General features: G+C 39.9%; 1 protein-coding gene across 5 annotated transcripts in view; it reads right to left on the bottom strand.

Moving 5' to 3' along the window:
• The window catches only part of SGCG (sarcoglycan gamma), a 118,971-nt gene extending 110,627 nt beyond the window's left edge, over nt 1-8,344 (bottom strand). For 4 of the 5 annotated variants that reach the window (XM_048933711.1, XM_048933713.1, XM_048933706.1 and 1 more), the window contains exon 1: nt 8,179-8,344. The gene's annotated coding sequence lies outside the window, so the exon portion shown is untranslated. The remainder of the gene's footprint in view (nt 1-8,178) is intronic. The other variant, XM_048933709.1, reaches the window with a different exon arrangement.
• Nucleotides 8,345-13,480: the final 5,136 nt, after the last annotated feature.

The raw sequence follows: 13,480 nt of genomic DNA on the forward strand, positions 1-13,480 counted from the left end.
GATTCAGATAATCTAAATTTTGTGCTGCAGCCTTCTCTGCACAGGCTAAACAAGAAGCAAGCCTTGAATTAAAACACCACATTTGACAAGATAATTTAATTAGACTGCAGTAGTAGGCTACCTGAATGCATTCCATTCCTTTAAGAAGGATGCAGGGGGAACACAGTATACATATAGCTTACACTGAATAGAACAGTGACATTACTTGGTATATCTAGTCACTATCTTGTTTCTGAATAAAAGGATTCGTATGAAAAGAAATGCAAGAAACACGCCAAGGACTGATATTGTCACTGGCAAGTTCATCTGCTTCTTTGAGACTGCCTGAGAGAAATCCTATCCCACCTGATCATTACCAGTGATCTTATGGCCCATCATGATGAAAAATCTGCTTTGAGTTCTTTTACACACATGCCCTCTATAATATCCTGTAATAACAAGTTTGACAGCTTAATTACTTAACAATTCATTTTACTTCATTGCTGATAACTTTACTGCTTGTTTTCATCACAGAATGAAAAATAATGGTGAAAAATAAGCCCATCTTCACTTTTTTTCCACTCCACTCAATGTTATTGACTTCTATCATACTAGTTTTTAACACCTTTTACAAACTGAAAAGCTGTAATCTGTTTGATCATCTGTTGAAAAGAGTATAGCATCTCCTTGACATGTTTTCTGCCTTTCCCTGAATTGCTTATAAACTTGTATTTTTTTGAGATAGAAGAAAAGTAACTGCATGTGTTATTTACAACTAGCAGAAATACTTTTTTCAGGATGTAATTTTTATGTTGCTATTGGTTCATATTATCCTAAATCCCAATATTTCATTTACTTTTCTGATAATCACTGAGCTATGAATTAATATTTCATGTTAAGTTAAATTCAATAATTCCAGTACTCCTATTTGAGGAGCCAACAGTATTGAAAGAGAAATGAATTAAGGCAAGCGTGAAAGCAAAGATCCCTTTAAATTCTGCAGTGTATATTCAGAATAGATGTTAACATGCCTAGGAAGCAACACTGAAGCTTTAGTTGTAACTATCTTGATAAATTCACTGTTATTCAGCAAAAGCCCTCACCTCCCTACTCACTTTCTTCTTCAAATAATTATGAGCTCATTCTACAGCACCAGCACCTCTTATCTCAGCATACCTCACTGGTAACCTGTCTCATCCTGGAAAAAAAAAATAGTTATTTCTTCCTAGTATCTTTTCCAAACGTTTCAAGTAACTATTTGACCCTAAAATAATCTGCTCTTTTACAGCTCAGCTGCTTGGAGAATTTTTGGTAAGAAGCACTTTTAAAACTTTGAAGAAAATTCATGTAGTTTTCTATGTGATTGTTTATATCAGGAGACAAAACCTAAACATCTATCTCATAGGACTGTATTCCAGAACTTTTTGCTATATCAGATGTCAAGGGAGAAGTTAACATGCTGGGGCTTGAGACAAATCGACCAGGAATATACAGAAGCGTCCTCTCACTGCTTGCAAAGGAGACCTCAATCGGATTTGGCATAATCAACTTGGGAAGCATGCTCTTCTGATTTTTAAAGCAGATCTTTAAAAGCACATATTCATTGCAGGTATGTGACGGAGGAGGAGGCCAGAAGCAGGAAGAATCAAAACCATCCTTTGGAGAACAGAACAGAAAAAGTGGAAACATTAGAGGGCAGCATGACAGAGCGCCTACAAGCAATTCTCTAAAATAAACAAAGCCAGTGGAGAAAAACGGTGCAGAGTCCAGAACACCAACAGATCTGGATTTCCACAGTCAGTAAAGGATCAGGTAGAAGCTGTTAAGATTCATCTTTTTCTGGTATTCAAGAGGTCTTCAGAGTGCTTCCTGCTTTTTTATTTTATACATTCATTTTTTACTACTATAGAATAACTGGAACAAGGATGTTCATCACCGTTCCTGCTAACACTGAGCATAACAGAAAGCAGAAAACGAGTTTCATTAAACTAGTAAACGATTCTCAACTAAGTATGAAGTACTTGAAACAAGAGAGTACATCCTCTTCTTCATGGCCTTCAGTCCTTTATTATCCAACCCCAAGAGTTCAAAAATCAGACCACAAAAATACCCAGCTGTATTCTGCAGCCTTGCATATGAAAGAAATAACCATCCCCTCTAATGACAGAAAAAAGGAAGATGGCGACTGCAGAAGTGCTTGAATGAGCTCTTTCAACATCCATCAGTACGTAAAGAGACTGAAAAGAAATAAAGGTGAATATCCACTATTCCACCTCTAGCAGATCTAGATCTCCTTCATAATGCATAAGGAACTCATCACATGCCTAAAAAGATCCTGTGAGGACCTCCAATCATGCAGGTAACTTAGCTTGATTTCCTTCTAGGTCATGAAGAACACAGGTCATCTCCAAGCATGGCTGCAGCTCGAGTAGCGTGCTCAGTTTTGGGCCCTTCAAAGCAAAGAAAGAGAAACAAACAAAGAAAGGGCCCTGGAGTGTGTTCAGAGAAAGGTAACGAAGCTGTGAGGGTTCTGGAGTACAAATCTGATGGGAAGTAGCTGAGGGAACTGGGATTTTTCAATCTGAAGAAGGCTCAGGGGAAACATAATTGCTCTGTATAGCTGCCTGAGGAGAGGTTGTGGTGAGGTGGCATTGGCCTCTTCTCCCAAGTAACCAGTGAAAGGACAGGAGGGAATGGCCTGAAGTTGTGCCAAGAGAGATTCAGGATGGATGTTAGGAAATACTTCTCCAAGAGAGTTGTCAGGCACTGGAATGGGCTGCCCAGGGAGGTGGTGGAGTCATTGTCCCTGAAGGTGTTCAAGAAACATTTAAACATTGTACTGAGATATATGCTTTAGTGGAAAATATTGGTGATAGGTGGACAGCTGGACTGGACGATCTTAGAGGCCTTTTCCAAACTTCGTGACTCTGTGATTCTAAGGACGAATGTCCCCTGAGAATCATTAATTTGATCTTTCTCTTTGGATAAAAAAGTGGGTTTGGCTGGTACCAAGACATGTTTTCTAAAATGTTTTCTAAAAACTGAGCATTTCTTTCTGAAGAAGTGGCTTCAAATCCAGTGTCAGCTCACACAACACTACAGGGTGGAAGGCTCTCTCTGTACTTCCACAGTGGCTGCTCCCATGCATTTTTTCAAAACTGCTTAAAACCTCCCTTCTCAAATGATTTTGGGGAGTTTGCTTTTAACAGTGGAGTGGGAGATTCCAGCAACACGTATTTAATCAGGCACGTTTTTCCATTTCAGTTTTCTTTTGTTATGTAAGTCAAATATCTGCAGGTTTGTGAAAATGGTGCCAGGAAAATACTGGGTACAATTTGTTTGCATGCCTGTGTTTCTCTATGAAAAATAAGGGGTTCTTTGAAGCTTATAGCAAAAACCTTCATGCAAAATTTCATATCCCAGAGAAAAGCTGTATTTAAAACAATTAAGCAAGAGAAATAGTACTGTTCTACAAATTTTCACATCATCATTCACAAATAATTAAGCAAAGTAATTTACACTCATTCAGAGAGAAACTTTATTTTAGAAAAAAAGCCAGATATTTATTCAAAGAATTTCTTTGTTTCTGAAATCAAATAAAGTTCTGACTTTAGCACTCTTAATCACAGGTAATGTTGGTTTTTGTTTTGTTTTGTTTTTGTTTGTTTTTTTGGGGGGGGGAAGGCATATGCACTCGAGATTGTCCTATTCTAAAAAAAATCACTTTTCTACTACACAGAGGAATATGTTATTACCAATAATTTTTACGATACTATTCTGTAGACCAACTCTCATAAACCTGTAGAAGACAGCTTATGTTTATTTTCTACAGAAATAGTATTATGAAGTTTTTAGAACTGTTAATAACACATGTATAACAAAGAAAGTACTGGCTGCTTACTGCACAACCACAAATAAATAATTTATTTGGGTATTTCTGTATGATTTACATATGCTGCAGTTCAGAAAACTAATTGTCCAATTTCAGAAGCTGATAGTTGCGTGACTTAAATCAACAGCACTATTGACAAATATATTAATTTGGAACATCATAGTTTGCCTCTTCACTGGAGTGGAAAAAAAGATAATTAGATGTTCAGTATTGTTTTGTTAAATCTAAGCCACAGAAAACAGGTAAATTTAAGACCAAATTTAATACAATGGAAATTTATTAGGAAACTTTAGATCGCCAAGACTTTCAAGGACATACACCCCTATCAGACAGTCGATTTTTACTAGTGTTTATAGTTTTCCTCTACTGTTTCATAAATGTGTACAAACATTGCCCTTGCATGACCATTAGAATTCATGCAAAACATCTCAGTTAAGCACGTCTGTAATATGGAATGTTATTTGCCATTGTTTGCTGATTAAATCCACCTACCATAAATAACTGTCAGAAAACAAGAAGTCAAACTAGTACTTATATTACATTGGTAATTTTCATCAGATTTGTGAACAGCATTTTAATTACAAATAATAGAAATTATATGATTGCAATGTACAATCTCCACACAGTGACCAGACAGCCACAAGGAGGTATTTGGTTGTTCAATGAAAAACTATTGCATTAAAAAGAACTTCTAAACTGGAAACATCAAGAACACTTTATTTTCTTGAAAACTACAGCAACTACAGGAAAACCTAGAAGCTGAAGTACAAACTACTGCTTTGGGTTTTACAGTAGTTGGTAACAGATGGTAACAGCTGTATTTACGCACTCCTATAGCATCTATAAAATGAAACACTGTTGTTTTAAAAATAGGCTACAACAACATAATCAGAGTATCATTATGACAAATTCATTGATAAACGGGAAGACATTTTTAAAAAAGATTCCTAGTCCAATCTGCTAGATATTTATTGCTTTCTTAATAGTTTAGTTGACAGGTATATTTGTGAATCTGAATATGACACCAGCCTAGGAGAGCTACAAGTTAGAAATGGGAAAAGAGATTTGAATTCAGAATAATCATACCAAATTGAAGACATGATCTACAAGAAACTGAGATGCAGCTAACCAATGTATGTTTAGCTAAGAATGATCAACTGAGAAAATACAGGAGGGGAAACAATACTCAGCCATTGTTCAGTATTGAATTTTGGTGGTGAGAATTACCAAAAGAGTGAAAAGTGACTGGCAAGCATACTCTTGCATAAAAGACAACAGACTAGATTTCTAAGTACGGCCTTGAGTACGAACTAATACTTTCACCTGACTTGTTGGTATGGCCACAGCTCCATTTTCACAGATGGTGCTCTACTTAAAGACTATGAACTCAAAGAGTTCAGAAGGAAATGTTATCTTCCAGAGGTCTAGAAAAGGTAATCTAAAAGTAAAACTGAGCACATCAGGAGTTCTTCAGCTAAGAGGATACTGGCTGATTAACAACTGAAGAGAGGGCAAAACACAGAGAACAAGCATGCCAACTAGAATCACAGAATCACGGAATCGCTCAGGTTGGAAAAGACTTTAAAGATCGAGTCTAACCATGACCTAACCAAACTACCCTAACTAACAGCCCTCCGCTAAATCATGTCCCTGAGCAGCACATCCAGTTTTTAAACACATCCAGGGATGGTGACTCAACCACCTCCTTGGGAGCCTGTCCCAGTGCTTAAGCGCTCACTGGGCTATCAGCGGAATGTTGTCTGGTTGTGGCTGTCAGAAGGAATCCTTTCCCAAGAGCTGGCTGTGGTGTTCACTTTCTACAGATCTATGGTATGTGCTCCTCAAAACCCAGCTGCTGAACTCATAGCTAAGACAAAACTTTCTCTCACTGGTATTTCAGTTCTTAACAGCGTCTTCCTCCTACAGAAACACTATTCTCACTGAACTAATTTCATCACTATTTACCGAATCCAACTGCACCAGACAGGCTTACCAATGAAGTAACAAACTTCCTAAGTTGTTTTAAGAGAAGTCTCCAGGAGAAGACTTCAGAGTATAGCAATAAGAAGTTCGGAAAGAGACCCACCACAAAAAATTACAAGCGCAAATACAGTCTTTGGATAAACACAAATTCCTCCATGTCCAGGTATACATTTTACCTCGCATCCTCAAGGTATGTATTATTTTCAAAAGGCATTAACTTAGTTATTATGTAAAAAATTCACCATCCAAAAAAACCCCAAACTCCTGACTTACTGCTCTTTCCCAAACTTCCCACATTCCCATACCTTAACAGCATGTTATATTCCTTCCTCAGTTCACCTGCCGATTTTCAATGCTTAAGGCTTCACACACTGTCAAACAACACTTGCCTGGCACACAGAAATGTTTAAGCTCACAACTTCTAACATGACTTCAGCTTCTAAATAGCAACAATTACATGCCATTTGGACACGTTATCAGAAAGGTTATCAGCAAATGAAGCATTTTCTTCACTATGATATAAAAAGGCAAAATTGCACACTCCACCTCTGGGCAGCTTAAGCACTCCACATCAACAGTACATTTTCAGAGTTTAACTGAGACACCAAAATGAAGAAAATTAATAAAATACCTGTTTACAGGATTGAGCACTAAATCCACAGGAATGCAATATAAATACTACAGTCAAAATCTTAAATTAGATCTCATATCACTACATAATTCCTCATCCTAACACTCAGTTACACTCAAGCCGTCATTTTACAAGCAATACATTCACAAAAACGCATTGAAAAGTTACTTGGTGACAGTTCAGAATGATATCCTTTAATGCACCACACGTGCCTGCCGCTATGCAAACCAAGCTTTAACTGTCATGCTGTCAAGAAAAATGATAACTCCCAAGTTGTATTTATCTTTTTAAGGAAGTAAGAGCTACAGAATATCTGACAATAGAAAATTGTTTCACACATTTAAGAAATTCTTCCACTTGCATGAGAACTCAGGGAGAAGTTATGTTTGAAGTTAACAACGAAAAAAACACCAGAAGGCATCACAAAACGCAGAAAGGTGGAAAGCATTTCATGTTCCATCTATGCTTGTAGTTCTTTCACTTATTCAAACTTCTCTTAGTTTAATACAGTATAAAAGTCCATTAATGAAAGAACTGAGCATACATGCAGTAGCCCCAAAGCTGCGCTGGGTCATGGAGCTTTTTAGGGAAAATAACTGTGCTTATTAAAAACTACCATCAATCTGAAAATCATCATAAACGTACTGCCTTATGCATAACCATTGGGATTACCTGCAGTAACAGATGAACGATGCTCAAGCTGTTCTACTTTTGATCTCCTAAATTTGGTCCAAAACTCATTATATTATAATCTAGTGAAATTAAGCTCATTACATTTGATTACTTCCTTTGGCTTTTGCAACAAACACTGTGGCATTATACTGGCACAGTGTAATGTGGAGATTTGGAAGTAAAACATTCCCTGCTACAGCTGATACAATCCTTGAGGCAGATTCTCTCTGATTCTCTCTAATTTAACCCATGCAGTACGTGCAGAACACTAGTGATGAGGGGGATCTTCTCACTTCTGAAACGGGAAATCTTTTCACCCTCAGGGCATTTTACAGTGTACGTTACTTTGGGCTGGTAAGAAAGCAGGTTTCTGAAAGTATTGATGCTTTCTATTTCTTGCTTTAAAGTGATCCAGTGTCAGTTTTTCAGCTTGTAGCAAAGGCACCCAGATTATGTGGGGCTCTCTGCTCACCTATTCTTTAAATGATTTTAGAAGAAATAAAGAAAAAAATCTCAGTGCCTCTGATACAAACCATGAGAAAAGGTGAGCAAGGCACCACTGTGGAACACCTGGAGTGGGATTTATCCTCACACTGTGTTAGTTAAAATCCACACATTTGTTGGAAGTTTACGCTGAACCCACAAAGGTCCCGTCGGAAAGCCCTCGGCAGAACGGGATTCAAAAGAAACAGCGTATTTGGGGCTATGCCATACACCCCAACAAACGCACCGAACTCTCCTGCGGCGCGCTACTTTGTTGTCGGCTGTCCTAAGCACAGCGAGGCTGGCAGGGGAAGCCAGCAGAGCCCGGCAAGCAGCGCCAATGCTGCCAGCTCGGTCCCCCCGTACCCCTTCCTTTCCCTTCCCCCCGCCCGCAGCGCACAGCAGCACGAACCGCCCGAGCCGCCGTCGCACCGCCCCGCACCCTTCCGGACGGCGCCCGCGGCTCGCCCCGCCGCTCACCCGGGGGGCTGCAGGCAACTTTCCGGCCGGGCCGGGATGGGGCGAGGCAAGCAGTTACCTGATGTCCCCGCTCGGCTTCAGGGCAGGGCAGAGTCCCCGCAGTCCGCCGCATGCCCGAGAGGCTGCCGAACGCCCCGGGACGCAAGTCCTCATCCAGCCTCCTCGTCCCGGCGGGCGCTGAACGGGCGCCGCGCTCGCAGCCTCGGCGGTGCCGCGGGGAGGGAAGGAGGCGCGGAGGCGGGAGGAGAGGAGGCCGAGCAGGGGGCGGGAGCCGGCTGTCCCCGCCCGCCTCCCCACGCCGCCGGGGGACGGGCGGCAGCGGGGAGAGGCGTCGCCAGAGCAGCCGCCCTTCCCGCCGACAGTTCCGAGCTCCGACAGCGCTCGCTCTGCACGTAGCCCAGTCCTGCGCGGCGGCAGCAGGTCGGCGCAGCCCGGCACAATGCCAGCGGGGAGGGCACGGAGCAGCCGGCGCCCCTGGAGGGCGCTCCTGTCCCGCCGGGAACGAAGGTGCGGGGCTGGGAGCGTGAGGTCGTGCGTCTCGGTGGAAGGGCAAGGGCGGGGCAGAGTGAAATTTGGGAATTTGGGAGCTGTTTCCTGGAAGACTCAACTATAGGATCATAGACTGCCCCGAGTTGGAAGGGACCGTCAAGGAACATGGAGTTCAACCCCTGGCTCCACGCAGCACCACCGAAAATCCAGTTCCGAAGTCTGAGCGCTGTCCAAACGCTCTCTTGAGCTCCGTGCCCGCAGCCCTGGGCAGGCTGTTCCATGCCCACCGCCCTCTGGTGCAGACCCTTCCCCTCTTCCCCTCACCCCCAGCCGCCCTCCCCTGACGCAGCTCCATGCCGTTCCCTCGGGCCCTGACGCTGTCACACAGAGCAGAGCTTGGCGCTGCCCCTCCGCTCCCTGTGAGGAGCTGCAGCCGCCATCAGGCCTCCCCTCAGCTCCTCTGCTCTGGACTGAACACACCAGGGGTTTCTGTCGCTCCTCATATGTCTGGGCACGACAGGTTGTGAGGGACAGCGAAGGAGCACGGGCAGATCCATCCATAGGAGGCTGGGGGAGTTGGAGATCGGAAAGTTTGTTTGAAGAAAACAGGATTTGAGAACTATGGAGTGAAATTGATAATGAGAAAAAGCTATGGTTTACAAATTAGGAAGACAAAAACCAACCCTGGCTACGTTTCCTTAAATGGAAAATGTCTGAGATATGAGATGGGATATGTGAGATTGGAGTAAAGATTATTATTTTATGCTGAAGGGTGTCCTGGAAGTATTCACTGCAGAAATGAGAGGAGGAAATGCTGAACATGAGTACAGATACTTAGTTATACTTATTTTTCAAACATTGTTGCTGGAGTTCTGAAGCATGATTCTTCAGCAGCCCTTTTCTGGATAAAAATCATGTGCCACTCTGGACTTCCAGGTGCTGTTGGAGTACTGGCAAAACTAATAGTGCTTAATGGTAGTTGTTTAGTGTGTTCTTTGCAGGAGCTGAACGTATTGATCCTTGGAGTTACTTGAGGAGCTGCTTCTCAAGTCAGTTATAACTGCTGAATATCCTGAGCATTTAAAAGATCAGCATTTTCAAGTTGATTCTGAGTTTTATCTGTCTTTGATTTTTGATCATTATGAAGCAATCAAAATGGGAAGCAAATTGTGAAATATTTCGTGAAAGATGTGCAGACCGCACCATTTTGTATGTCATGAAACATGTTTTTTTAATGTTGTTTTTTTTTCTTCCTAGAACCATATTTATCTGAACTTGAAATAATGTTCTGCAAATCATAAGTACACTTCTGAGTTAGATGAAAACTAGTGGAAAAGTAAGTCATTCTTTTAAAAATACAAATCCTGCTTTAATTCATCAAAATGTTGCAATTGATCATATTAAATTGTTGCAGAAAAGATTATACAGAGCAGGAATGACACGCTGGAAAGTGGAACTACTTTAAGAACATTCAACTTGCTAGAACACTACAAGTCTTCCCTGTATATCTTTACTGTGTATTTTCAGGCAAGTATACCTTTATAAACTGTAGTTTTCCTTAGTTATGTTCATATAAATTTTGCTATGAGAGTAAAAGAATAGTTTTTTGAAACAAGCTAGAGCAAATGAAATATGTGCCTACTTGCTTACTGTAATATACATGGGTTTGTCCAACGACAATCAGATTTTTAGTTATCGGTGCAAGCAAAATATTCACAGTATGCTTGAATCACTGGGACAGTGAATCTGATATGTTGATCATCTAGACTTAAAAGCAGTAATAACCTGTGCATAAGAATCTTTACTACAGAAAATGAATTACCATATTATAGATGGCAGCTATAACATTTTAGAAGAAATCTCATCTATTTTTTAGTGAGTGACTCAGTGATTCATGTGTTTTTGAAGGCAGACTGTACCATAGGATAAGCAATGAGTGAGGCATAAATTTAGTCACTTGGTTTTGTTATGAGCAGGCTAACAGGTAGATCAGTTAGGTTTTGTGGCATTTGTGCCATCATGAAAATCGCTGAGCTCATCACCTCCTTCCACACCTGTCCTCTTCACCCCTCACTTGCTACACTGCTTATGTCTTTTATTTCTTTATGTATTTATTTGGCTTCATGCTTAGCTGTAACAGAAGCTTCCCAAGAAAGATGGTTGGGAATATGGGAATAGGTTATACAGACAGCATGGGTTCACCTGAACACAGTGAGCTCATAGTAGCTTATTCTTCCAAAGATACAGTTATGGTTATTTCAGGACTTTTCACTGTACTATGATGTACTAACCTGTTCTGAGTACCTAGCTCAGCAGTAGAGGTAGACTGTGAAAGAGCTGCAGTTTTTCTGGAAATCTTCAAGCTGCGTAAGTTTAAGGTGCAAAAAATTCAAGTTGGTCTACCTGAAGACTAGTGGATTCAACAGCTGCTCTGGGACTGTTATCACCTCCTTCATACACGAGGATCTATACAAAATTTAAAGGAGGTGCCTCTTACCAAGCCTCTGACAGCATATTGTCTCTTTCAAGAAAGACACAGATTTATCTGAGTGCTGTGATTAGGTATGAGTAATAGCTCTCCTCTTGAGATCAGAGGATAAGAGAGTAAGGTGTTTCTGTGTGTTCAGAACTGGTGCCCTTCCCTGCAACCCTGCCTAAGTATGAGTTCCATAGGACTGAAGCCCTTGGAGGATTTTTAGAAGTATATTTATTGCCTTTTACCCTGTACTAGTGAATACATTTGTTTGAAAACTACCTTTGTCCCTTGATGCTAGGAACGTGCAAAGATAAGCAGGCTCAATTTAGAGTTAAGATACTAGTTATTTTCTGAATCTGGTAGAAGATGCTGTGTTGAAACATGTCTCAACAGCTTGGTTGTTTACTTGAACATTTTGAAGTAATCACCATTTGAAGTATTGAAGTCCACAAAATTGTATTTATATGATCGTATTAATCTGCAGGATGTTCAGTGCTGTCTCTTGCTTCTGCTCAGATCATAAACTCTCATGGAAAACTTTTGCTCTTTTTACAGCACCTTCTACAAAGTGGTTTGAGTCTCTGTATAGGATTGATAGTAACTATGGAAATATGATGATAATACTGATAATAGTAACAGTGATAGCAGTATCTGCGCTACTATGTAAAAATTTATATGGGAAGCTAGGAGAGAAAGAATTCCTATCCTTTGAAGTTCCATGACAAAAATCAGTAGTTTTTGCTCATACTTGCTACTTGTCACACAAACATTTGTATATGCTAACAATTTACAGGATGAGCATCTGAGTTTATAATGAAAACATCCATTCTTTATCCAAGCATCTGTTTGGTTTTGCAGATCAGAAATACCTGACTTGAAATGTCTGTCAACTTTCACTCTTTATTGTATTTAATGTCAAATATATGAGTTATTAGTGTCCTCCACAAGAAATTTTAAGCTGTAACATTAAAATAATAGATTCATCCACCTTGATCACCCTTTTTGTCTAAAGAAATCAGTTCTTCATCTTAGAAAAGCAGCAAGGAGCAGCATTTTTTTATTCGTTTCATATTTTACAAACAGCAACTGTGAAAGCTGCAAAAAACCCTCGTATTAGCTCAGAAGTAGTCTCAGTATTTTAATTCCCCAGTGGATACAGATGCCTAAGACTCAGCCCTGAAACAGACGCATAAGCTCCCAAGGCATGTAGAAATTCAGACAGACTCCTCTTCAGTTTTTCTGTTGCCTATTGCATGTCTTGCTCAGTGTGTGGGATCTGTCATTGTCTCTCCAGGTCGTTCAAGCATCTTGCACAGTCTACAAAGAATTAAGCACATTTCTACAGTCCTATGGGGAATGTTTTTGGAGATCCCTGTCTACCCTTGCTGACATCACAGGAGCTTAAGCAATAGTTCCAGGAAGCGTTTGTAAGTAATTGAAATTTTCTGTTTATTCTGGTACCTACTACATTGAGGGACACAATACATACATGTTACCTTGGTCCAAGGTTCCTTTCAGTGCAAGCCTACTGGATTTCACTAGAGGAAGCCCAAATGGGAGAGTTTCCCACATGTTTGCTCCTGGAAGACAGTATGCATGAAGACTATTCCAAATTATATGCCCTCTGTTTAAAATCCCTTCAGATTTTGCTTGTATTCTTTACTCCCTTTCTTACTCTCTTGTGTCCTCATTTCTTTTGCTTTTTGTTTTTTATTTTATTTTTGGAAATACATTTTCAAAGTCTTCTTGCCTCAATTGAATTTTACTATAACTCATTCAGACTACATATTTTTTTGTTCTTTTTATACCTTTTTGATCTGACCATACTATTGGAGCATACAAAGTATTCATTTCTACCAGTTCTCTACCAGTTAATACACTATTGCTTTCTTCTCAGCTGCTAATTTAATCTTTTTTTCTCTATCCATGGCAAAAAGGGTAGACTAATTAGATTTTAAATGCCATAGTGTAGTTCTAAATTAGGGATTATTCATTAAAAATTAACCTTTTATTATGACAATTCTTGATATAATAGGGTACACATTGACTGTAAGCTAATTTATACATTTAAATTCTATCTGCTTAAGAAAAATTAGTCAGTTATGGAATATAGGAGGATAAATGAAGCACAAAAGTATCACTGTAAAGCAACTGTAGTAGAATGACAATTGCTTGAGAAAGTAATTGTTTCATAGTGCTATATGTTATGTTGTATATAATGCTTAAACTTATTAAATAATGTCCACTTAAAATATATATAAAAATTAATATATATATATATTTCCATGGTTGTGCTAAGAAAATATAAGAAAATAGTTCTTTGCTGCAGGTACTCAGGCTGTGCTTGCAAGCAAGCCCTTTATGTTCTTCTAAAAGCTGAATTTACAGCAGTGTT

The sequence above is a fragment of the Lagopus muta genome, chromosome 1, assembly GCF_023343835.1.
Source record: "Lagopus muta isolate bLagMut1 chromosome 1, bLagMut1 primary, whole genome shotgun sequence".
NCBI lineage: Eukaryota > Metazoa > Chordata > Aves > Galliformes > Phasianidae > Lagopus > Lagopus muta.